This window comes from Microtus pennsylvanicus, chromosome 9, assembly GCF_037038515.1.
Source record: "Microtus pennsylvanicus isolate mMicPen1 chromosome 9, mMicPen1.hap1, whole genome shotgun sequence".
Lineage (NCBI taxonomy): Eukaryota > Metazoa > Chordata > Mammalia > Rodentia > Cricetidae > Microtus > Microtus pennsylvanicus.
Genome location: NC_134587.1, coordinates 98,361,202 through 98,388,656, shown reverse-complemented (window position 1 = coordinate 98,388,656; position 27,455 = coordinate 98,361,202). Strand labels below are relative to the sequence as shown.

Sequence of the window (27,455 nt, the reverse complement as noted above, 5' to 3'; positions counted from 1 at the left end):
TGAAGAGACAAAGCAGCGCTTATACAAGAAAGCACTTATGTGGGGGCTTGCTCACAGTGTCAGAGGGTTTGTTCATGATCATCATGGGGGGTGACAGGAGCATGGTGACACTCATGGTGTTGGAGCAGTAGCTGAGAGCTGTATCCTGGTTCAAAAGCAGGCGGTAGGAGCGTGGCAGGGGTTTTGAAACCTCAAAGTCCACTCCTAGTGACACACTTCCTCCAATAAGACTGTAAGTACTCTAAGAACACCATCCCATCCTTCTAATCCTTTCAAACAGTTCCATTCTCTGTTCACGAAGCATTCAAATATATGAGTCTATTTGGGCCATTCTTTTTTTTTTTTTTTTTTACTCAAATCACTGTATCATCATGCATTTGAGTGATAAGTCAGCTGAATTACTTTTATGGTAATAATAGGAATTCTTAATGCTAATATAATACTTTAACCAAATCTGACTTATTCATTCATTTATTTTGGTTCTTTTGAGACAGTTTTTCTCTGTGCAGCCCTAGTTGTCCTGAAACTCACTTTGTAGATGAGGTTGACCTTGAACTCATAGAGCTCCACCTGTCTCTATCTCCTCAGTGCTGGGACCAAAAATCTGTACCACCACACCTGGCTCCAAATTTGACTTTAAAATGCATGGTTTCAGTTTCAGGAGATTGGTGTCAAATATTCTTATTTTTTTTTTCCAGAACCAAACTTGGCTTACACATTGAGCGAGAGGAGGAAGAGTTAACGTCAACTCTGAGGATTGTAAACAGGATCTGGGAGAAGGGAACCAGTCTGCATCCCAGGCTGGATAAAGAGGATGGATTTATTTTAGAGATTCTGGTTGTAGACGTTGAACAAGGTGGAAGGATGGTAACTGTATTGGGCTGGGACAGAGAAAGTCATTCCCTCTGCGTGAAAACTCAAGAGTTCTAACAGTGTATGCCATCTAATTGCTTCCCTGGAATGCACTCACATTAGCCCCGTGGATTAGGCTCCTAGGCAATGAGAACACAGACAATCTCCCCATCGTGGTCCACTTTGGAAATTCACCAAGATTTTCCTAGTGTAGCCACAGCACTTTGAAAAGCAGCTATGACCCTCTAAGCCCTGCTCCTAGGACACAAGACTTTTGTGCTCTGTCTAGTGGAAAAATAAAGTCAGCTGTCATCTGAGTCCAGTTCCTACCACTCTTCTCCTTCACCACGTTTCTGTTCTGTCGCCAAAATTTGTCCGAGTTGAGCTTTCTGGGACCATGAAACCTCAGCTGAAAGGGTAAGGGATGCTCGAATTTCCTTTTTTTCCTGGTGTGTGTGTGTGTGTGTGTGTGTGTGTGTGTGAGAGAGAGAGAGAGAGAGAGAGAGAGAGAGAGAGAGAGAGAGAGAGAGAGAGAGAGACGATCCATGTGTAGATATCAGAGGACAACTTGCAGAAGCTGGTTCTCTCTGCCATTTAGGTTCTTGGGATGGAACTTAGGTCACCATGCGTGATGTTTTTCTCTACTGATCTAGCTGGCTTCCAAGCATGATATATTATAACTAACACACACACACACACACACACACACACACACACACACACACACACCACAACAAATATAAGAATGGAATCTTATTCAGAACTTGACTTTTCACAAGGTCAGATGCCAAAAAGCTCAAATTACAGAAATGAAGACAGGGAAGAATAATATCCCAAGTCAGGAGTTGTGGCTCATGCATTTTGGAGGCAGAGATAAGAGTTTAGGCTTGCCAGGACTAAATGGTGAGTTCTAGATCAGCCTGGGCTACAGAAGGACTCTGCCTCACAAAAGAAAAACCAGTAACTTTCTACACTGTCACTGTTTTCCTTTACCTCTAATTTTGCTTTCTTGGATACAGGACAGAAGCACCAAGGGTAGCTCAGCTCTCTGCTGCCTCAAGTTGGATTTGGTTGTATAGAAATCAGAGATATAGAGCAATGAGTCCTGAAGACAATGGAGAAAGCATACAACTTAGCATGAAGTTAACCAAGCCCACTGCACTCTTAGCATTGTTCTCTAGTTCATGTGGGTCATTTCCTTTAGATACCATTTTGGGTGAGTAAGATTTCGGCAGTTCTATAAGACAAAAGTTAGCTAAACAGAATAGCAAAATGGAAAATTGATGTCACTGAATAGTTCAATCTTTAATGATATTCAGCCCATTTTCTTAAATTCATTTTGAAGTTGCTATTATACCCTGAGCTTAAGTTCATCAGATGCCAGAATGGAAAGATTTATATCCATTTCATCTAATTATTATAAAAAAAGTTACCCAAATCAAAGAACAATCTGGGGAGTCTTCTTCAATTTCTCTTTCTTCCTCATCTCTTCTTTTTCTTCTTTTCTTTTTTTAAAACACAACCCAATAGTCTCTTTTGACTTAAGCTCTTGAACTGTTTTAAATTAATGTTTTCCATGTTCCAAAAGAACATCACACACCACCAACTCTGACTCTCGCCTTTGTGGTCTTTTCTGGCAGTCTAATTTTCAATTACCCTGAAAGTACTTGATAGATTGGGTAAGAAATAACATGTCAGTTCAGCCAGCAAAGCAAAGGTAACTGTGTAGCACGATGCGAAAGTCCTAGCTAACTAGAGAACAGGCATCTGTGGTTAGACTGTCAATGTGGAATGCTTGGTTCGAGATTCTGACACATGAGAGCACTTTAAAGAATTAAAATATTGGATCAGAGAGAAGCAATTACACAAGTCTGCTCTCTTCAAAAGCACACTGACACACGGACATTATAGACTCGTGGTCAAAAAGTGACCACACAGGAGAAGGGGAACCTGCCATGAACTTTCTTCTCTAGTTCGTCTTTTATGTTTCCCAGTGTTTGAAGCCATCATGAAAGTTATAAAAGCAAATGTTGTTTTTCTGTAATTGGTTCTAAACAGCAGGCACCATCCCCCCCCCCCCAAGTTCCCATGGCATTTGGCATGGAATGTCAGAGGAAGTAAGAACGAGCCTCCTGCCTGTTTACATAGGCAGCCTCCATGTAACCACCTAGTCACTGGCGGCTTTAGACCGAAACAATCCCCTCTTTGAAATGAGGAAGAGGCCATAGAAAGAAAAGTCTCAAGCTTGAACAAAGGGGAGAAGAGAGAAGAGTGTGTTGCACTAAGAGCCAGCTGCTTAGTGCAACACACTTGCACGGTTCCAATGAAAGTGCCAGAAGCTAGGCCCCAGCCACCTCTGCATTTCTGTTATAAGATACTTGAGAAGGGGTTGACAGAGGACAGATTGGCTTTGGCTCAGAGCCTCAAAAGCCCTTTCCTATGGTTGGTAGGCTTTGGTGCTTTGGGGCCTGTGGTGAGACAGGATTATCAGGGTGAAAGGGCACGGATGAGAAAAGCTGCTCATTTGTGGAGGGCAAGAGATGAAGAGAAAGAAGGGATCTGGATGCAGGCATGTCCTTTAGAGGCATGAGCCACAGACCTTCTTCCATAGCTTACAGCCCTGTTCCTGATAGACTAGAAGCTATGAGTTTATCAATAGATGAAGCTCTTATTCTCCTTGATAGCTCCCCCAACTGAGGAATAAAGCACTTGACATATGAGCCAACTGTACCCTTTTTGGGGGCGCAAATCATATCTAAACCGTAAAACCTGCTAGCATAAAAATGGGAAAGTGATATCATACATTGTATCCCCACCAAAGATGGCTTAGGATCTTCTCTGAAGAGGGGGTAGAAGGATTATTAAGGGTCAGAGGAAGTAGTGTCTGTGTGCCATGAGACTATCTGCAGGTCGCGGCAGAGCCATTGTACAGGAGCAGCAGCAGTGACTGTGTGAGAGCCGCCCAAGGTCAAGTCAATCAGCATCCTAGTACGGGTAGGGAGTGAGTGACTCCTAAGTCCTACCAGTAGCTGAGAAGTTAGGGGGAGCTGATAGCTACTGGCGGTGGGGGAGTGAGAGTAAGGTTCCCCCACTCTGAAGTAGCTCCCGAAAGGCTCCCCATGGTCACTCAATGGTTCCATACCAGTGCACATGTAGGAACGACTAAGTCAGTAGGTCTTAAAAAAGAGAGAGTGCATGAAGCTGAGAGGGAAAGCGATGAGAGGAGAGGGGCAGGGGTGTGAATGATTCAAAAGGCAATACACGTCCACATGAAATTCTCAGGCAGAAAAAAAATAAAGGAAAATAGAAACAAAACACTGCATATCAAAGCAATTTGTTTGCCACCAGGGAAGGTAGGTGTATGTGAGTTTAAAGAAGATTGGCTTGGAGAGGCAGAAAGATGACTTTGAATGCTGTGGGAATCCTTGAGAACGAGATGCCCCAGTTTAGAGCTGGAGAAGCCAGTAGCAAAGGAAACATAGAAAAAAGCATTAAACATACAAAATAAAGAGGCCGTTGGTGACATTGCTACATTTCATTACTGTATACACCATGGATTGGAGTTGCCAGGAACCATGCATTCTTCAGCTCCTTACCACCAAGCCTAGATCACATGATTTTTCATTACACTATACGCCATGTATGCGGACTCCCCCCGGTATCACACCTTCATCAACGCCTTACCACCAAGACAAGATCAAGTGATTTTGTGTGTTCTTATCTTTGAGAAAATATGTTAGATTGCTGGTCAGCCTGGTCTAGAACTCCTATGTAGCCCAGCCTGGCCTTGAGTTTGTGGTAATCCTGCCTGGCTCACAAGTCTGAGCCACCATGCCCAGTTTAAGTGTGTGTGTGTGTGTGTGTGTGTGTGTGTGTGTGTGTGTGTGTTGGTGGTGGTAGTTTTTTTTTTGCATAAGATCTTGGTTACAGAAAATGACTTGAAGCATAATTGATTCCAAACCCCGACTATAATAAGAAGATTTAAGGTCTTTCTCCAAATCAGTTTCTGACCACAAATCAATGAAAAATGCCAAGTGAAATGGCCTTGAAGCTGGAGGGAGAATCACAAAGTTATCATGACTTTAAAATGAAAGCTTGGTCAGATTCCTCCCATGCCTGGAACTCAAGGACTAGAGCCCTGCACCCAGATTGCACAGCTCAGGAAGTGCTCTGGGGGCAGATGTGGAAAGCAGCTGCTCCTCTCCACCAGCAGCTCCGCATGTTCTCAACAGCTTGAAGCCACAGCTGGCAGAGGTTCATCCTGTCCTTGGGCTTTGAAGTGAGACGACTAAACAGCCAAGGAGCCATGCTCCTTGGCCGGGTTGGGGATGGGGTGGAGTCAGTCCTAAATTCATTTCTTTTCCTTAATTGTTTTCACTGTGTGTAGTGTGTGTGACATTTCCTGCAAGGACATCAGAGAACAATTTGTAGGAGTTGGTCTCCTTCTTCCATGTAACTCCAGAGACTAAATCGAAGTTGCTACATTTAGTGGCAAGTTCCTTTATCCCCTGTGTTATATTCTTTTTCTTTTCTTCCTCCCACCTTTTTTTTTTTTTGAGACAAGGTGTAGCTCACGCTGGCCTTAATTTCTCTGCTGTTATGTTACCTTGTATTCTGATCCTCTTGCCTCCATCTTCTGAGAACTAGGTTTACAGGTACACACCACCATGACTAGATAATACTACGCTTGGGGCTAAGAACTAGGTTTACAGGTACAAACCACCATGGCTAGACTATGCTATGCTTGGAATTGATGCAGCATACAGGTCAAGCACTTGGCCTGCTAAGAAATTCTCGATTTCTTTTAGTCCATGTTCATCTGATTAACCCAGGCTCACCATACACTCTAGAACACAGAATCCTGCCACACAGACTCTGTAAAGCTAGGCATACATCCAAGAATTGACAGAGTGGTCGCACCTTGGTGGAAAGAACTCAGATCTAAGTAATGGCGAAGAAGGCCATGGAAGAAGGCAAAGTTACATTCTCCCCCCACTTTCCTTTCTTGGGTTTTGTTTTGTTTTCTTTCTCTTCAATGCACCTTGTTAAGAACATTGTCTTGCACAATACCTTTGGCACCTGCCATTTGTGTCCCTCATTAGGAGCCTGGCATGCTGTCCACTGTGGAAATGTTTTCCACCCTTCATCACTCCTGCGACCGCATTTCCTCCTTCATCTGGAGAGTGCGTTTGCCTTACTTTCTCCCGCTCCAGATGTCTTCTCCATCTGGCACTCAAACATATTGTAACTTGTATATAATTTTACTTTTAAAAAATGCTGATTCCAAGTATGTGTCACAGGAAGAGACTCTGAGCTGTGCCAGAGATCCGAGCTTGTTGTTTGTTGGCTTCCGTTGCATTCTTTTGAGGTTTTGTGAGGAGCATGCTCCATGTTTGAGCCCTGCTTATTCTGGGGGTTAGATGGAGTTTGCAAATTTAAGAGAGGTGGAACAAAACCTGGCCCTTCAGTAGGCACTCACCAGTTTGTACATCCCAGTTGTGTGACAGATGGCACTGCCCTAGATTGGCTTCGGAGGTGATAAAATGCCCTGGGCAAAACAAAGCAACAACCAACTAACCAACCAACAGAACACGGATAAAAAAGGACTTATTTTAGCATATCCTTCCAGGTTATAGCTCATCATGGTGGTGGGGAAATCGTGTAGGAACTTCAAGAAGCTCTCATGCATGAGAGAAATGGACGCAGAAGCAGTGTTCACTTGCCCGTGCCCTGTTGAATTTCTCCATTCTTATGCAGGACCTCTTCTCCCCACTCCCACCAAGGGAATGCTGCCCCCCACTGTGGGCTGGGTCCTACCACATCAGTTCATTAAGACACCTCCTCACAGACATGCCCACGGGCCACTCCATTGCAGACAGTTCTTCATTGAGGCTTTTTTTTTCCCCAGGTGATTTTAGGTTGAGTTAAGTTGGCAATTGAAGCCAGCCATCACAAATACCGGCGGTCTCCTTATAAAGCCTGAGCATTTAGGCGGAATACACACAGACATTCTTCCATGTGTGGTACACAAGAGGGTGAAGAGTCTTGCTTCCTGTCTCTGCCGGGGCTGCTGGGTCCTGCTCATCAGCACCCCTCCCCCACTGCGCTTTCTCCCAATGCTGTTTTTCTCTCCCTGTCTCTCCATTGTCAGCACATTTTTGACACTGAGGTCACATGTAATTGGAAGTACACACTTGAGGGCCGATCTCTCTGGCTGTTTTTAAACATGTTGTGGCAGATGCCGTTCCACTGTTGGTGAGCTTTCTCTCAGAGCCGTCTGGCTCCACCCAAGTTTAGTCCTGATTTTTACAGATAAAATAAGACAAAGCTCCTTCGCAAGCCCAGGAATGAGTTACGACTGGTTGCTGCTAGTCACGGCGGTTTCATTCGGCTTTGCCAGAGACCAACTTCCCCAACCTTCCTGAGATTTCGTTATGGTCCAAGACAGATGAGGGGCTGTCTGCTTAAAACGAACAGAACCTGACAAAATCAACTGTCTCTGCCCTCATCCTCCTTGCTTGGAAGAGTGGTGGAAAATTGTGGCATCTGAGAGACTACAGTCACTTTATAACTGAGAAAGAAAGACCAAGAGACTTCGAATGCTCCCTGACATCTCTGGACTACTAGAGCAAGCATAGCCAACCATACACATTCACCGTGTGTGTGTGTGTGTGTGTGTGTGTGTGTGTGTGTGTGTGTGTGTGTGTGAGAGAGAGAGAGATATTTACCTACAGACTTAACACATAGCAAAACTGAGGCGGGTTAATCGCCCCTCATATTTTGTGATCACAAAATGAGACCATTTTTAAGAATAGAAACATCAAAGCAAACTTAAATCAAAGTGAAGGTGTGTTCAGAGTAGACGTCACATGGCAGGACTCATTCCACATCAGGGGATAACGCCCTGGCCTTACTCTCTTGCTTCCTTCTCATAAATGCTGGGTTAAGCTGCAGAATACCTGCTATGCATAGCAGGGGCTCTGATCTTCGCAGGGTGCTTAGAAAAGTGGATTACAAACCTGGGAGGCAGCAGAGGACAGGAGGAGAAAGTCAGATTAAAATGGGTGCAATTGTTTCCCTCTTTCCTAGATGATACACTTGCAGCAGCAGTTAGGGGCCAAACCCCAACCTGAAAGTTACAGTTCTCAGACCCCTGCTCCCAGAGACTCCTGCAGGGAGTTCTCCCCATCAGCACTGCTGACTGGGCAGGGAAGGCATCCTGCTCTAAGGAAGGAAGTGAGAGGCAGAGCTTCACAACTACAGAAGAGGAGTTTTAAGGTATGAATGGGGGCAGAATGTGCTGTTACTTGTACATGGTCACAGTATTCAGGAGGCTGAAGGAAGAGGATCGCGAATGTGGGGCTAGCCTAAGCTACAGACAGTATTGATAGCATTATGATTCAGGCCCAGCCCAGTAGAAACATGATGGAAAGATGTAGTCTAGAGGCAGTGGGCCTACATGCCACACTGCAAGAGCTCTTCAGCTCTCTCTTTGATGTTCAAGAAAAATCATCCCGGCTTCCAAGAAACGTTCTGTTATCATGCTAGAGGCAGACACCAGAACATCTCTATCCTCATTGTTTAACCAGAATGTTCCTGTCACTCTTGTCTCCTCTCTCTGACATGTTTTTTTAATTTGGTGCTTAACAGGATGGTGGTAGCTTTTGTTTCCTGATACTATTGGTTCTTTGGCGAGCTTATTTGTTTTAATAGAATTCTTCCCTCTTAGAAAGTTGACATTTAGAAACATCCACAGAAGCCGGTCTGCTGCAGAGGCTAGTGACATGTGGAACAGTGTGAGAAAATGGCATCCTTGGACCTTGACAAAGCTCCAAATTGAAAGACATTCAAGCTGGAATTGAGAGAGCAGGCAACGACGACATCACAAATAGTACTATTTTTCTAGTACACCCCACATCTCGGCCCTCTGAACACCCCACATCTTGGCCCTCTGAACACCCCACATCCCGGCCCTCTGAACACCCCACATCCCAGCCCTCTGAACACCCCACATCCCGGCCCTCTGAACACCCCACATCCCGGCCCTCTGAAGGCAAAAGCAGTACAGGTAACACAGAGAGACCACGGCTAAGACCCTGCTGATGCTGTGAACCTTCTGAGGACTCTGCCATTATTTTGTTATTTTACGTGTTTGGGAGTGCCTGCGTTTTTGTCTGTGTATCCCCTGTGTGTGCCTGGTGCCTGAGGAGGCTAGAAGAGGGGCCCAGACTGCCTGGAACTGAAGGTGCAGACAATGTGAGCCGCCATGTGGGTACTAGGACTCCAATGCTGGTTCCCTGGAAGAATGGTCAGTGTTCTTAACCGCTGAGCCATCCCACCAGGTTCCTCAGTACAGGTCTGCAGGACATCTCCAGAGCTCATGATTTTAGAACTCTGGGACCACATATTAGGTCATTATGGTTCATAGTTTTGTTGATGTCACTGTTTAAAACATTTTACTTTTTCTTGATTGCTAATACCTATGTCAAGCTAATGTTTTATAATTAAGAAAATCATATTCTACTCATCATACCGGCGGTAATTTTAAACACCTCAAATTTTCAGGGAAAACAATGCGGTTAGTTGGATGGTTAGTAGGACTTTCTGTGAGTGTGTGTGTGAAATCACAAGTTTAGAGTATGCTCTTAAGCTGGAGAGATGGCTCAAGGGTTAAGAGCACTGGCTGTTCTTCCAGAGGACCTGGATTCCACATCATCACCCGCATGGTAGCTTACAACCTTCTATAAAGTCTGATTTCAGGAGATCTGATGCCCTTTGCTGGCCTCAGAAAGAACTAAGCACCCAAATGGTAAGCACACATCCATACACATAAAATAAGATTAAAATTTAAATGCATATACTCTCATTTTATACCTATGGTTTATACATTTTTTTTCTTTTGCATTTGTTTTGAGACAGTTGTCCTCTTTAGGTAAGGCTGGCCTGGAACTAACAGAGATCATTTTGCCTCAGCCTCCCAACTGCTGGGATGCAGGTGTGAACAACCATGCTAGTTTGCTTTCTTGTTGATGTATTTATGCATTCATGCATTAATTAATTAACTAATTTATTGTGTCTGACAGAGTTTTGGTATTAGTCCAGGCTGACTTCCAGAATGGATAATCTCCTGCCTCAATCTCTTTTTTAAAAATTAACTAATTAATTTAGTTATTTTACATACCAACCTGAGCTTCCTTTCCCTCCTCTCTTCCTGTTCCCTCCCTCCACCTCCCTTGAACCCCCCCACCCCCCATCCACTCCTCCTCCCTCTCCATTCAGAAGGAGAAAGACCTCCCATGGGAGTCAACAAAGTAACTGCCTCAGCCTCTTAACTGCTGGGCCCACAAGAGTGAGCCATCAAGCCTAGTTTTTTGTTTCTGTTTTTTGCTTTTAAAAGAAGCTTTTATTTGTTTCTTAATATGTGCATGACAGGAAACAAAACACAAGAAGCCAGGAGCAAAGTTAGCCATTGGCAAGCAGCTCAGCTTGATGTGTGCGAGATCCCTCAAGTGTACGCACATTCCAGTAACTGAGATTATACCCTGTGGATCACACTTTCCTCCACATTGCGAATATTCACCAGCCAGAAACCCTGTGCTACATCAAGATTTTGATAACCAAGCATACACCCGCCATCTCAATCTGTCAGACAAGATTGTGATCCTGTCCTTCTTAAGCCTAGCTTTGTTTACTGTTGTTTAAACGCTAAACCAAAACACAGATTAAGTCAGGTTAAGCCATTCATTGCCCTTGGTCATGTGAACTTCAGTAAGAAAATCAGGACGAAGAGAAGAGGGAAAGAACGACACAGGGATGTCATTTTGATTTCTGCAACCATCTCCAACTGCCCGTGCTCTTCCAAGCTCTCCCAAATTCACCACTTGTGTCCCAAAAGAACATTGTGATCACTTTTCTTGTCAAAACTAAATTCTGCTAACCCTAAATATTCTGTCCTCAGTGATGCTACTTGACATGGGGACAAGTAGAAGCAGAGGGATGACTTGTTTCTCAGTAAATAAATAAATAAATGACAGTTGGGCTTCGTTGTTCAGGAGGCTTCAGGCTGAGGTCACTCACCTCAAGCAATATGTATAATATATATTAATTTATTCTGCTATAATAATTCAAGTCATTTTTGGATCACCTTTAAATTTTTGTTTTTTCAGATTCTGGCCTCTGGCTCAGTGCTTGCTGAGCACACACAGTCCTGGGTTCCAAGCCTAACATTGGGCAAGAAAATAACCCCACTATTTAAAGCTAAATATATATCAGTTGATTACCTTAATATATGTGGGGAAAAGAAAAAGTGGGAACTTCAAAATTATTACACGAAAAAGTTTCTTAAGTTCTGTTCTTTATTTTGTTTTTAGAGCAATCTTTTGCTCTTCACCCAGGTTGTCCTGGGACTCATGATAATTCACCTGTTTCGGCGTCTCGAGTGCTGGAATTATAGGAATTAGCACCATACCCAACTTTCTGAAGGCTGTTTTCTTTTGACTTTGTGTGTGTGTGTGTGTGTGTGTGTGTGTGTGTGTGTGCGCGCGCGCGTGAGTGTGTGCGTGCGTGTGTGTGCGCGCAGGCATGCCAAGGAGTGCTTATGGAGATCACGGGACAACTTTACAGAATCCATGAGAATCCATCTTCTTCTTCCCCTTTACATGGGCTCCAGAAATCAAACTCAGGCCACACAGCTTTCTAGGCAAGCTCTTTACTCGCTGAGCCATCTCTCCATGGGCACAACACAGCAGAAGAGTTTCTCTAACACCAGCGACTTGGATGAGACAAGATATGTCATCTTGGATACTTCTTTGCCCCTCTGTTGCGGGATGAGATGCAGCAAAATTGGATGAATCATCCTAATGGTGTCTAGTCCGGTTTTAAAAATGCTCGGAGAGCCCCAGCCTGGCAAAGAGTGAGGACCAGCAAGTACTAATGCTCGGAGAGCCCCAGCCTGGCAAAGAGTGAGGACCAGCAAGTACTAATGCTTGGAGAGCCCCAGCCAGGCAAAGAGTGAGGACCAGCAAGTACTAATGCTCAGCCTTTAGTCACCAGAGTGCAGCGTGCCTCACCAAATCTTTTTCCTCGTAGTGTTAACTGTGTTCCGCATGACTTCATATCTAAACTTGTACATGAGAATACACTGTCTATCCGCTTTCCAACTCACCTTCTGCAGCCCAACGCCAGCATGTCCCCCTTTCCATATTTCATTTACTAGACTTCTCATGTATCTGCATAATTTCCAGTAACTCTAGGGTGACTGATTTGAATTAAAAGAAAAAGAACTTTCTTCTAGTTGGTAAATGATTTTCTATTCAATTTTTCCCTTCCTCACTTTAAGGAAGTGAGAGAAAAAAAATAAACACAACATGAGAAGAACTCACTGGTGGCTTTTTGCAAGGGTTATAAGTTGTCTAGCCCCAAACCCTGATATATGCCCAAGCAACAAAGGATTCATTGTCAACATTCTTGTAATAACAAAAACATTGTCTGGCCCTGTGGCATGTCCTGTGCTGTACATTATTTCATTTGACCACAATCCTGTGAAGTTGGCCCTGTTGCAAATCCCTCTTGCTGACCAAGACACCATGTCTTGGGATTAGTGAGCCGTTTACCCAAGGTCACCTCCAGGGCTGGTGGGAGTCTGTTTCTGTCCTACACTGTTGTCTTTGGCTGGAAGGAATCTAAAACAAGTCCTAAAGACATAAATGGACTCATACCTAAACAGTGGATTGAGTGGATATGTGTGCTTTTATTTCTTCTTTAATACCTAAAAGAATGAAAGTAGAGTACCGAGAACACATACGCTTCTGGGGATTAAAAGTGTGTGGTTGGACTCCCAATGGAGGAGAGAAAAGAGGAGATCCAGGGGGCAACACTGACACTAATTTAAGCAAGGAAAACCTTGATCTCTGGGTACCCCCCAGCGTGCAGAAAAGGGATGGGGCTGAAGCCAAGAGGATTAGCTGACAGTTTGGAGAAGAACCAGCCCTCTTCCCCATGCCTGGCAGTTAGTCAGCTGTCCCTCTTCTGCTGTTTGAGGAGGCAGCAAGCTCACATCATGGAGCTGCGCAGCCAGACAACTTTGGAATCGTTTGGCACAACAGCATATGGATGTTACTCAGTCAGCAGAATGCTGGCCTAGGGTGTACCATGCCTTGGGTTTGATAGCCACATAAGTTGTCCATGATAGTGCACGTCTGAAATCACACCCAGCACTGGGAAGAGAACTCACAACCATCAGAAATTCAGTATTATCCTCAGTTACACAGTTAGTTCAAGACTAGCCTCTGACATGAGAGACTCTGTCTCACAAAGAAAAACAAGGAAAAGCAGTAAATGGATGTGCATTTAATTTTCATGCTAAAAGATGAAAGCTGACCTTTTTCTATGGATGAGCTTCCAAATGCTGTCTACCAAGCCCCGCCCCTTGCCTTTCCTAGTGTACACACGACCAGGTCAGGAATTCCCATGAAGCATGTAGTTCCTGTCAGGATTTTGGTGCCAAAGATCATGGAATGGTTTTGGAAAGCTTTGAACATGGTATTTTCTTTAAATAAACACAGACAAAAAGGAACTTCAAGGAATAGTGATTATACAAGGGAGAGGGGAGAAAAGGGGGCAAAATGACCACAGCACAACAGCCTGTCTTCTAAAGAAAAAAATCCCAGGGATTTCTATCTGTAATGAACTAAAGGGACACCCTACACTGTAGCCGTGAAAATGACTGAGTGGCAGAAAAAATGGAATGAAAAGGAAAATTTGTGAATTAAATACATGAAAATATCACTGGAGCTCAGCAGGGGGATTATGGAATTCGAAGACTGGAGCAAAGAAAGCCACCCAAATCAGAAACATGCAACCAGCGAAGGGCTGGTAAGGTGATTTGGAGAGTAACGGTGTTTGCTTGCCAAGCCTGTCAACCTGAGTTTGAGCTCTGAGACCTGTACGGTGGAAGGAGAAGACAGACTCCTACAAGTTGTCCTCCAACCATCACATGTGCGCTGTGGCTAAGGAGCAACCCCGCACCCTCTTACACACACACACACACACACACACACACACACACACACACACACACACAGAGAGAGAGAGAGAGAGAGAGAGAGAGAGAGAGAGAGAGAGAGAAGAAGAGAGAAGTAAATGTCATAAGAAAATTAGAGAGAGAAAGAAAGAGGGGAAGGGGAGAGAGGAAGTAAGAGGCAGAGAGAGAATGGATCAGAGAGAGAGGGAGGGAGGGAGAGAATCATTATTCATATAATTATGAATTAAGTTGGTTGACTTCAGGATGTGCCTCTTCTTGGCTTTCTCACTTAGGTTCTGGGGGCTGAGCTCAGGTCCCTGAGTTTGTGCACAAACAGATTACTGGCTGAGTTATTTCTTCAGCTCCATTTGAGAGGCTTGTTTGCTTGTTTTGAGACAGGGTTTCTTTGTGTAGCCCCGACTGTCCTGGAACTCACTATGTAGATCAGGCTAGCCTTGAACTCACAGAGATCTGCCTGACTCTGCCTCTAGACTGCTGGGATTAAGGCGTGCACCTCTGCCACTACCGGGCCACTTAAGAATTTTAACATCACCTTATTATAAGTTTCAAGTAGAGATATTAGAAAACAAATTGTTTAAATAGAAGAACTCTGGCCACACAGGTCTGTAATGTTTGAGGCAGGAAGATGGATCACCAGAGGCCTGTCTGGGCTATAGAATCAGCATAAGTCCAAGCTGGCCAACCTAGTGAGACTCAGCCTGAAGATGAGAAGTGAAAGGGGAGAGGGGATGTACAGCAGACTAGAGCATGTGGGAGGGCCTAGATCCAGTCCCTATTACAGACAGAAGACAACAAGAAAAGAAAAGAAAAAAGAAAAAGTCATATAGCAAAGAGCGGAAACTAGATTAACCCATATAGATGACCTTTGCTATAGTAGCACAAGAAGGTAGAACCGGAAGTAATTCCCTCAACATTGGTAGGGAAAACCTGTAATTCACAACCCGGCTAAGATGTCAATTAAAAAAAAAGACATTTTTTCAGATGAGATAGGGTGGAAAGTCAATATTCTCTGATTAAAGATTTTCTAAAATTCAGTGAAAATGACCACACAACATACCCAAACTTATGGGACACAATGGAAACAGTGTTAAGAGGAAGTTCAGAGCACTAAAGGCCTACATAAAGAAGCTGGAAAAATCCCACACTAGCGAGTTAACAGAACATTTGAAATCTCTAGAACTAAAAGAAGCAAACTCACCCAGGAGGACTAGATGACAAGAAATAATCAAACTGAGAGCTAAAAATCAACAAAATAGAAACAAAGAAAAAAATACAAAGAATCTATGAGATAAAGAGTTGGTTCATCAAGAAAATCAACAAAATAGACAAACCTTTATTTAAACTAATCAAAAGGTGGGGGAGAATATCCAAATTAATAACATCAGAAATGAAAAGGGAGACATAACAACAGACATGGAGGAAATCCAGAGAATCATTAGGTCATTCTTCAAAAACCTGTACTCCACAAAATTGGAAAACTTAAAGGAAATGAACAATTTTCTGCATAAATACCACTTACCAAAATTAAATCAAGACCAGATAAACAAATTAAATAGACCTATAACCGCTTAGGAAATAGAAACAGTCACCAACAGTCTCCCAACCAAAAAAAGTCCAGAACCAGATGGTTTTGGTGCAGAATTCTACAAGATTTTCAAAGAAGAACTAATATCAACACTCCTAAAATTGTTCCACATGACAGAACCTGAAGGTACATTGCCAAACTCTTTTTATGAGGCTACAGTTACCCTGATACCCAAACCACACAAAGGCACTACTAAAAAAGGGAATCACAGACTAATCTCATGAACATTGATGCAAAAATACTCAATAAAATAATGACAAACCGAATCCAAGAACAGATCAGAAAAATCATCCATGACAACCAAAATAGGCTTCATCCCAGAGATGCAGGGATGGTTAAACATACAAGAATCTGTCTATGTAATCCATCATATCAACAAACTAAAAAATAAAAACCACATGATGATCTCATTAGATGCTATATAAGCATTTGACAAAATTTAACACCTCATCATGATAAAAGCCTTAGAAAGGGCAGGGATTCAAGGAACATACCTAAACATAACAAAGGCAGTATACAGCAAGTCAACAACCAACACCAAACATCAAACATGAAATGGAGAGAAACTCAAAGAGATTCCACTAAAATCAGGAACAAGACAAGGTTGTCCGCTTTCTTCATATCTATTCAATCTATATAGTACTTGAAGTTCTAGCTAGAGCAATAAGAGAGCAAAAGGAGATCAAGGTAATACAAATAAAAAAAATGTCAAACTCTCACTATTTGCTGGTGATATGATAGTTTGCTAAGTTATTCTCCAAAAATTCTACCAGGGAACTCCTACAACTCATAAACACCTTCAGTAATGTAGCAGGATACAAGATTAACTAAAAAAAAAATCAGTATTCCTCCTTTATAGAAATGATAAACAGGCTGAAAAAGAAATCAGAGAAACATCACCCTTGACAATAGCCACGCATAACATAAAAAACTTTGGGGTAATGCTAACCAAACAAGTGAAAGACCTGTATGACAAGAACTTTAAAACTTTGAAAAAAGAAATTGAAGAATACACCAAAAAATGGAAAGATCTTCCATGCTTCTTGGGTTAGTAGAATTAACATGGTAAAAATGGCAATCTTTCCAAAAGCAATCTACAGATTCAATGCAATTCCCATCAAAATCTCAGCAAAATTCTTCACAGATCTCAAAAGAACAATACTCAACTTCATATGGAAAAACAAAAAACCTAGGATAGCGAAAACAATCCTGTACAATGAAAGAACTTCTGGAGGCATCACAATCTCTGACTTTAAACTCTCCTACAGAGCCACAGTACTGAAAACAGCCTGGTATTGGCATAAAAACTGACAGGAGGACCAATGGGACTGAATCGAAGACTGGGATATCTATTCACACATCCATGAACACCTGATTTTTGACAAAGAAGCTAAAATTATAAAATGGAAAAAAAGCATATTCAACAAATGGTGCTGGCATAACTGGATATCAACATGTAGAGAAATGCAAATAGATCCATATCTATTGCCATGTACCTTTTCTTTGAAAGCCAGGAACATGCTTTTTAACAAATGAGAGAATAATATTATATCACCTTGTTTCAAGTTTCATATAGCAATATTAGAAAGGAAAATATTTAAAGAGAGGAGCCCTGGTGACTCAAGTCTGTAATATTTGAGGCAGGAGGATGAATTAATTACAATTATAGAATGGCATTTGGGAATCAGAAGAGGAAAAAGTGAGCTGAGTCCCAAAATAATAAGGAAAAGTCAGACCACCCTAGGAGCATTTCCTACATTCAAGGGGAAGTGCTTTTTAGAAGAGAAAAATGACATTTAACAAGATGCTACAGGGTGGCATGTGGTCCCAGGGACACAAAGATGAAGACAGTTCAAGATGGACAAAACAAGCCGTGCCAAGACTGGACAAAGAAGACTGATTAGTAAGTGAATACCATACCCAAACTTCAATAGCTAATACTGTAACTTACGTTGTTCTGGGCTTTATCATATCTTTGCGAAAAATGATGATGTTATATGAGAAGTGACAATGAGCTTCTCAGGATGGTGGCGGTGGTGCTGAAGATGTCTGTGTGGTAGGTCAAAGTGATTGATGGCAATGACCGGTTTTGTCAGGACCTGAGTGTCCAGCTCAAGGTGGGGACTCCTGGCCTGACACTGTATAATATGATGGTTTCACAGTTTTTGTAAGCATCCTAGAAGACTGTTCTCTGGCTTTCAACAGTGTAGTGGAGCATATGGCATGGTCAGAAGAGCTCAGAAACACACACACTTACTTCATCCCCCAGCATGAGAAATGTTGATGCTTATAAATTCTATATGGACACAGCCCAAGGGAGAGATCTGACACCTGGAGGGATCATAATCTGGTTGATTCAGGGTTTCTATTTGATAAATTGCTTACAACCAAATGGAATTTTGTTAGCAAGGGGTGTGTGGCTGTTTCACGCTGATTCAAAATCATGTGGAGTAATTTAGTCCGATAAAGACATGGGAGAAAGATGGACTCAAAACTGTATCCATTGCGGGCACTCAAAGTGTTCAAGTAGCTTTGATGACTTTTAAGGAAATGGCATGGAACTCAGGTCAAGCTTGAGACCTCTCAGCCTTATTCCTTAGCCGTGCCTCGCAGCCTGTCAGATGTCTGTAAGTCCTCTTACTCTCATGGAACCACATCCCCTCTGATCCCCACATCCAGCCCCATGTGTGTGGGGTCGATCTAGGTATTTGCTGACATGTGTTTTCTCCCATTTTAAGATGGTCTCACAATAGAAGACAGTCTCGGATCCCAAGCAAAAGCGCACCACTTGCTCTCACTGTTGCACCGGGCAGAACTCCGGCCTAAATCCAGCTGCTGTTCATAGTTTCTGTCCCTAAAATGACCAGGAACTTAGACAACGGTTGAAGGAGAGCTTCATTCCACTTCATTTCCAACTGTTATTGGAACCAAGTCTTGACACAATCAGTCACCGCCACAGCAAGAGTGTAAGATTGCACATCATCTTTAGGGCTTTAGGTCACACAGACCGAGTGACTGCAGCCCCCACCCCCCAGCTGATGCCATGGTGAAATGGGGCATTGGCCCTAAGGATAAACCAAATTCTCTACTAGGGGAACTTCCAGGATGCTTTTCATAAACCCATCTCTGCCACTTTTTGGGAAAATAATTATTTCTCTTAAGTAAAGCAATATTTAGCATCATAAATTCTTTGATTGATCTGGAACTTGCTAGGTGGTCCAGACTGTCCTTGAATCCATAGCAATCCCCCAGCCTCAGTCTCCAGAGTACCGCATGCTTTCCACAGGCATCCAGAAAGTCTTTATAACAACAGTTACCAAATAAAATCCTGCTTTCAAGGATAGAATAATTAGAAAAAATAGGGGGTAAAAGCTCTCACTATTATTCTAGAAAGGTCTATCACAAATAATTTTCTTGATGTGCAAAATTGCTTTGTGATAGAATAAAAATGAGGGTGAAAGAAACATGACTATTTCATATTTCACTGAGAGATTGCTTATTTAACCACACTAATGTAATGTAATGGCTATTAAGGAAAGGAAGGGACAGACACGGAAACACAACCATATGAGGCCCGAATTTAGCCACAAGGTTAAAACTATCTGAAAGTTTAAACTACAAACTTCATTTTAGAAGTTGCACAGAACAAAGACATTATTTATTTCATACTGTGGCTTTGTAAGGAAGCCACCTTTTCTGGCTACACACACACACACACACACACACACACACACACACACTTTTGCTACAGACATTATCGAGCATAATGGTTTATTTTTGAAACCAGATGGCGTATGAACTGTTTCAACCAAGACAGAAACAAGGGCAAGAGCATATTTGTGGTCTTTCCAACAGTCTCTCACAGCCTTCACATTTCATGGTGACGCCAGGAAAGCAGTACTTTTCAAACTGAAGCTGAGGCATGTGATTACCCGCATCGGACCTATTTATAAACTTGTTTGAGCAAAGCGAATGCCAGATCACTGCACCTACTCTATTCGGAGACTGTGTAAGCCATTTGGTTGCCTCACTAGGCATCATTCAGGGGGTGCACAGTCCTTGAGAACCACCTACTGTGGATACCTACATCACTGCATTTAAATAACAATGGACCGGAAGAACATTGTGGAGATGCAGCAAGATGTGTAACAGAGACATTGGTCAGTGTTTCAGTGAAGGTGCCAAATCATGCAGCTGTTGAGAGGCATCCTAGAGGATGCAGGACACATCCTTTAGAGCCTTCTCAGCTGCATGCAGCCTCACAATGGTCAGAAGGCACGAACCCGACATGCTCTAGCAACAACAACTGAACTTCTGGTTGCAAATAATTTATAGTTTCCTTTTGAGTAATGAAGCAAATGCATGCTTAAATTTAAATGAGACCTGTCCAGTAACTCTGTTTCATGAGACCTATATATTTCATCAAATAAGTTTAATATGTGCATTATTCTTTAAAATCAAATGAAAGAATATGTATATATATTTCAATCCCAGTGTTACCCACAAGGTTCATGTAATTTTAAGTTCAGTCAAGGAAGGAAAATGTCATTCATGGGCTCACTGAGGAAACAAACTGCTTTACACACGTAATAGGAACCAACTAAAACAAGAGCGACTGTTACTAATGTTCTCACCATTGGATGATATATTAGCTTGAATGAAAAACTTACATGTTCACAGAATTAAAAAAAAATAGCAACCTAATACAGTTTAGTCTACAGCATACAGGAATGAATTCTCATAGTAACAGTTTTAGCATGGAATTAAATTCAATAAATATGAAGTAGGGAGAAATTAATAAAAATAATTATCTTAAAAAGCCAAATATAGGAAATAAGCTCATTCAATAAAAGCTAAACCAAGGTTCTTGCTTGGACAGAACAGGTCAGTGATGTCAAGATGGTTCATGGTACTGAAATGTAATGAAATAAATAGGTGTGCAAAAGAAGTGGAAATTATCTTGGCTAAGACTCTAGGGGTGCCTCACTGGGGACAGTCTTAGTCATTCATTGTTTGAGGAAAGGTAACCGCAGAATTGTGCCTGGCACACCTTTCAGGAACAACTCTCATCCCCATGATTCTCTCTCTTCTTACTTTTCTTCATTCTGTGCCATTCTTTGGAGCCTTTTTCTAGATCCTTCCATTGCACTTGGGATGTCTGTCTGGACTGCTTCTAGTCTGCTTTGTCTCCATTGAAACCCAGCTTTCCCCAGGGTTGCTACTAACCCTTATGTTGCCCTGAGCCGGAGGTTTCTGCCTGCCCAGGGCTCCCCACATCCTCTCTTAGAATGATTTGCGACCATCACTCTGCTTCCCCTGTGAAGGTCTGCACTCCACCTATAATCATTCCCTTTCCTGCTGTCACCAGCAGCCTTGGCCATTTCCTCACTTTTCTCAATGACTTTGCTTCAGCCTTTGGGCTTGTGCCATTGTCTTTGGCCAACATCCATGCCAGTGTTCTCTCTGGCACCTTGATCTGCTGGACTATTTCCCCTACGCCTTTGACCTCCATTTCCCTTTGAACTACCCACTCAAACTGATGTGTCTTAAACACTCTTATCAGTTGGGAGGTGCTTATCTCAGAGTGTGAACTTTGCTGGTCCCTTCTTTGGTCATCATGGGTTATTCCTTTCCATAATTTCTAATCTGATCCGGTCCGGAGACATTTTTGCTCCTGGTACAGCATTCACTATTTTGGTACCTCCGTCCCTTTCTTTTTGGGAAACTTTGCCCTTCCACTTTGGGTCTTCTTTGACACTGTGCACTGCAAGTATGATATTTTAAAATGATATTCAAATTAAATATAGCAGTAGCATCCTTATAGCTCCAGGCTTGCCAGCTATACACACTGTTAGTTCTTGCCCTCTAAATGGCTGATATAAAGCCACTAAAAAATGTGCATCGAATCTAATGTGGATCTCCATTACTCTCAAATATGGTGCCATCATTGCTGGGAGTTAAGGATTCCCTCATCTCTATTCTTCACCTTTACTCGTTCTCCTCACTAGCCTAATTTAGTCTTCATAATTCAACAGACTTATTATGTAATTTTTGTGTGTGAACTTTTGCCTGCATGTGTGCATATGTACCCTGAGTGTGCCTGGCGCCCAAGGTGGCCAGATCGCCTGGATCTAGAGCTATGACTGGTGGTGAGTAGCAGCAACAAGTGCTGTGAACTGCTAAGGCACTGTCCTGCCCATCTCTTGACCATATTTCTGTGTAGCTTTATTCTACCTGTCTCCGTTTAAAATGGTCTTCATCAGGAAGGGGCTATATTTTTAACTTCATAATTAGCAAGGGGACTCCTATACACATTTAGACAAGATGAAATGGAAATGTTGGCTAAATATTATTATCCTGTGCTCTTTCATGCCAAGCATCAAATATTTGAGACCGAACATGTTGTGTTTTTTTGGGAGGTAGTGGTAGAGTGCTACTTCAAAGACAGAAGCCCTGCAAGTGTTCCCATTTATACAATACACACCAAGTAGGATTTTTGAGCTACAAAATAAGGATTCTGGCTCATGGAAATTCACTGAAACACTGAAATCTGCAAGAGTCTGGCCTAACAGAGCAGCATGATCCATGTGCTAAGAATGTGATGCTGAGTGAGAGCCAGTATTTCCATGAAAAAATTAGGGGAAAGACTATATCAAAATGTTATTTCTCAGTTAAAAGTTCATACTTCAGGAAGTTCCTTGATTAGACTTCCCACCTCAGGGAGGGGTTGTTTTAGAGGAGTTCCAACACTAACACAGTTAATGTAAAGCTGTCACCACAGGGTGTATATAAGACGCTATGTGTCTACCTGGGGCCACCATCTATGTCCAGATTCCTGCCAGTCTACCTGGGGCCACCATCTATGTCCAGATGCCTGCTAGTCTACCTGGGGTCACCATCTATTTCTAGAGACCCACCAGTCTTTATGGGACCACCATCTCTGCTGCACTCATTCCTGGCCCTGTTGGGTGACTGTGTTATTGTGATTTTATAAAAACACAAGAGTCTCATTTCTGCCTCTAGTGTTTCTACCTCATCTCCCCTCTTACATTATTCTGAAGGTCCCTTTGGTTCTATGCTTTCTATTTTTCCTGTTACTATGTCACTCTTTGACTATTCTTTGAAGACAACAAAAATTGCTTAAGCGGAAATAGAAGCCAGTGCACATTAAATCTTCAAAGTCAAAGGTAAAATGATTCACCTTGTAAACACTGAGAAGTAAAGGTTGTTTGAATTGCACTAAATCAAATTCACAGATTTTTTCCTTAAAAAAATTTGTGTCATGTTAAAAGATTATGTGTGTGTGTGTGTGTGTGTGTGTGTGTGTGTGTGTGTGTATGTGTGAAGTTTTTCCCAAAATCATCCTGGCAATCACTAGGCTGTAGATTAATGAAAGGTAATGCTATTACCTCTCTCAGATTTGAATCTAGAATTTTACAGAATTTTTCAAGCACTCAAAATAGTGAGGGAATGAAGTTTTTTGAGTTTAAAGTGTATTTGTGGCCAGGTGGTGGTGGCACATGGCTTTAATCCCAGCACTCGGGAGGCAGAGCAGGTGGATCTCTGTGAGTTTGAGGCCAACCTGGTCTACAAGAGCTAGTTCCAGGACAGGCTCCAAAGCTATGGAGAAACCCTGCCTTGAAAAACCAAAGAAAAAAAATTTGTGTGTATTTAAGCGTCTTTTCACTGTCACCTGACAATTACAGGTCTGGCTATTTGCGACACACACTTCCCCCTATGTTGCTTTGCTTTTCATCATTCTCCTTGCCTTTCATGGCCTCTTTTGCTTTTGAACCTACCAGGTAAAGCGTATGCGAAAGAGAATCTGGAAACCATTTTCATTTTCTCATCAAAGGGTGATAGAGTGAGATCTTGAACTTTAACTAGCAGGAGTTAAAGGATGGAAAAATGTTCAGCTTTTTAAGCTGTGCCGCCCAAGCTACACATTGGAGTTTGAGTTTTGGTCCAACATAAACAGGACAGGAAGGGAGTAGCACCGAAGGCTGCAAGCCTTCATCAGAGTCTGCGATCTAATGGGGGTGTTAACATGGCAAGCGCACACACCTTGAAAGGGCAGTTTAACTGTACCCAGGGCAACTCACACAGCAAGTGTCTGCTAGAGACTGGACCTGTCCCCCCACTCGTTTCAGATGTTCCGTTTCTCGACAGTGTATTAAAGCAAGGCCTCGGTCAAATAGGGGCACTGGAGAAATGGAGGAGGGGAGCTAAGCAACTGGACGATTTCTTCCTACTGTGATTCTCTTCTGTGGAATAGGTGTTTATTTTTACTCTGTGCCCCCTGTTGTGTTATGTACATGTTAATATGGATGTGTCATATGTGTAGACCTGTGTGTAGAGGCCAGAGGAGTAGGTAAATGACAGGAGTTTTTTCCTGATTGCTCTCCATATTTATTTTTGAGACATGGTCTTACAGGGAACCCAAAGCTCATTTATTCAGCCATGCTTTCTGGCCAATGAGCGTCAGGGATCCACCTGTCTCCATTCCCCTCTCCATTGCTATGGTTACAGGAGAGTATTGACATGTCTGGCATTTTGCATGGAGATGTGAACTCATGTATGCATAGCAGGGAGCTCTATTTATTTTTCAAGATAAGGTCTCATGGAGTCAGATCTCGCCCAAGCTACTCTTGAACTCACTATGTAGCTGCAGGTGATCTTGAGCTTTTGATCCTCCTGCTTCTCCCCACTAAGTGCTGCAATTGCAGGCATAGACCTTTTATTTTTTTTTGAGACAGGGTTTCTCTGTGTAGTTTTGGAGCCTGTCCTAGCACTCTCTCTGTAGACCAGGCTGGTCTCGAACTTACAGAGTTCTGTCTCTGCAATGCTGGGATTAAAGGCATGTGCCACCATCGCCCGGCTCTTTTGTCCAGTTTTATGCTGGTGCTGTGGATGGAATTCAGGCTTAGTGCATGGCAGCCAAGTACTCCATTTAGTGAGGGGCAGCTCTATGTCTTCAGGTGGGACTACGGCTGAGTTCTTCATATGCATTTATTATCAGCAGGTGGAGAGACAAACAACATCAATTGGAATCATCTTATAAAGGAGGACAACCCTGGAACTGGTGGGCTTTGAAGATAAAAGTCCTGGAAGTATTCAGGGGAAAATCCAGCAGAACACATGGTTGCTCTACAGATAGGAGCTCTTTCTCTGTTACTTAACTCTTGCTTCATTCATTCAAAAATATGTATGGACATCTACTACAGGAGACCCAATAAAGACAGCGAAGGTCCCTATTCCCAGAGGGATAGCAATATACAAAGCCAATAACAAGTAAGTAACCATCAGAGATAATTATGTACCGGGTACGGGATAAGGGAGAGAGTGGTGGGTGGCTGCTTTAGATAGGTGGCTGGGGAAAGGGATAACATCAAGTTGAGATTTGGTAGACCTGAAGAGGCCAGCTTTTATCACAGTCCAAGCATAGAACATTCCAGGCAGAGGAACAACCTGTGCTTCAGCATGTGCCTAGGAGTGTGGGGGCCCCATAGGGAGCTTCCAAACATGGAAAGCTGGTAAAGAGTGACACTGGCCTCTCTTCCTCTGCCTCTCACACACACCATCTCCAATTCCTGTATGTGCAGCAAAGGGACGGTTTACTATTTTAAGAAATTGCTGACTGTTGCTTAGACGTAGCTTTGGTTACTCAGCCTTAAAGTCCTAGCTACCTTCCTGTTGTAGTCTGTTTCTGGGACAAACACCATGACCAGACACTCCTTAGGAGAACAGGTTTATGGGTCAGGGTTGGAACTCAAGCAGGAGTATGGAGCAGAAATGATAGAAAAAGCTGCTTGCTGGTTCTCTCCATGCTTAGCTGGCTTTTCTCTAGACCCAGGACTACCTGCTCAGCGGATGGTATCAGCCTCCTGTGTCAATGAGAATTCAAGATAATCCCTTACAGACACTGATAGGCCAACGTGATCCAGGCAACTCCTTTCTAGGCTTTGTCAAGTTGACAGTTAGAGCCAATGAGGACACTGGCTGTGAAAGAGTTTTTAGGATATGTCCCTCCCTTGAGACAAAATTTTCAGAGACAATTGGGTGTCTAAGGGTGCGTGTAGGTAGAACAAGAAAGACAGAAGCAAACACAGTAAATAAAACTACACAGAGAGACTGACTCAACCTGAATTCATTTTACTTCAACATAGGAAACACCAATCCTGCTTTTTATTTTTTTATCTTCAGAGACTAGAGGAAGAGCAAACAGGAAGAACAGGAGCAAAGAGAGCTGTTGAGTTAACATGGAAAAAATCTTTTCAACCATTTCATTATCTAAAGGGCATGGACTTTTATGGCCATGTGTGTATTTTTGGCACTCCAGTGGAAAGTAAGAATTTTATCTGTTGACCCACTTGTTTCTGGGTGTAAGAGTCACCCTTCACTAACCCCCTCATTTTGCAGGCGGCGCACGTGCAGATTGTACCTCCGGTCCACAAGGCAGAAGAGGAAGACAGAACAGGGGAGGAATGGAAGCTGAAATCACATCGTGATTTCTGCATCGTTCAGCTGGATCCAGGACTTAAGCACAAGGACACACAAGACCACACTTTTCTGTCAATGCTCTGTCAATCATTTGCAGAGTTTGCTAGTTAAAAAGTCCCCTCCAAAATTTCTTCTTAAAAATTCCAGGCGGAGCCAAGCCTTTGAAAGATGATTTTATGACATATAGATAATCGACAATTTTCTCTGTGAGCTTTGCATTCCTTTTGAATCTCCAGGCATTTTTTTTGTTGTTGTTGTGGAGAAAAGACTTATGTGGTGCAAAGAGGGAGTAAAACAAACTGTCAGTAAGTTGAGTTTATGGTCTTTTCTTCCTGTTTTCCTCCGAAAAGGTGCAATTTAAGCAAATGATGTCATCACCTTTGAAACTTGTCCTTAAGCTCCTGCACCTTTTAATAACCGCAGCATTATTTGTTTCTGTGTAGACAAGGCCTCCGTCATGCGCACAAGCACAGTGATACAGCTGAAAGCTGAGGGGCTGCTGAAATGCCAGAGATAAGGAGGGCTGTAAAGGCCGGCTAACAGCGCCCCGTGTTTACTCTCCTGTGATTTATGCTGAATTTATGATGGCTATTAGGAGAGAAACACTTCAGCGGATCAAGAGCACAGTCAAGACCTCCTCATTAAACACATCTGCCCTTCCCCAGAGAAGTGGTCCCTGTTTCAGTAAAAGCACTAGAAATACATAATTAAAATGCAAACATGAAGCAAGTCAGTAGGAGCAATTAATTTTATGGCTGTGCTGTAAGAATGTAAATCTCTTTTATGGATGCCTTTCTTCTTTTTTTAACCTCACTTTATCTTCTTTATGAGAATGTAGACCTTTCATAGTGCTATACATAAACCTGATCATTAGCTCTATACCACCTAAAACGTGGGAGCCAATACAACGCAATGACAGACTGGGTAGCAATGTGTGGATTTCTGAAGTCATCTTATAAGATTGGCCAGAAGTTTCTTCCTATAAAGCCACCTCCCCATTTGTTAAAGTGTTCTTAGAGTTGGTTTGCATTGGGCTGAGGTCCGTGAAATCCCTTGACAAACAATGAAGTGATGAGTAAGAGTAAGGTATCATTCCAGTTCACATTTCTAATCAATTCTAATATGGCTAACACACAAGCCAATAACAGGTTGAAGAACGTAAGCATGCCACTGCTAAGGAACCAAAGAACTCCTAAGACAGCAGACATCATAAGAAATCCAGAGCCTTTCCTAGATGGAGTGGTTTCATTCTCACGGAGTTGTGAACCAGGAGAGAATGTATGTGTTTCCACTGACCTATGTCAGGGAACAATTAAGAGCTGTTCTGCTATGATAGAGAACCTTTTGAATTCTATTTCTCTCTCCCAACACTGTAATGGCCCCATTCATGACAATGCTTCACTGCATGGTGCCAATGGAAACAGTTCGTGCAAGATTTATCACCCTGAGAAAATAACAGAAGTCAAATGTGAGTGG

The 27,455-nt window shown here is 42.7% G+C and overlaps 1 protein-coding gene across 3 annotated transcripts in view; it reads right to left on the bottom strand.

Moving 5' to 3' along the window:
* Palld (palladin, cytoskeletal associated protein) overlaps positions 1-27,455 on the bottom strand; it is a 386,115-nt gene that overhangs the window by 147,204 nt on the left and 211,456 nt on the right. The gene's annotated exons all lie outside the window — the stretch shown is intronic.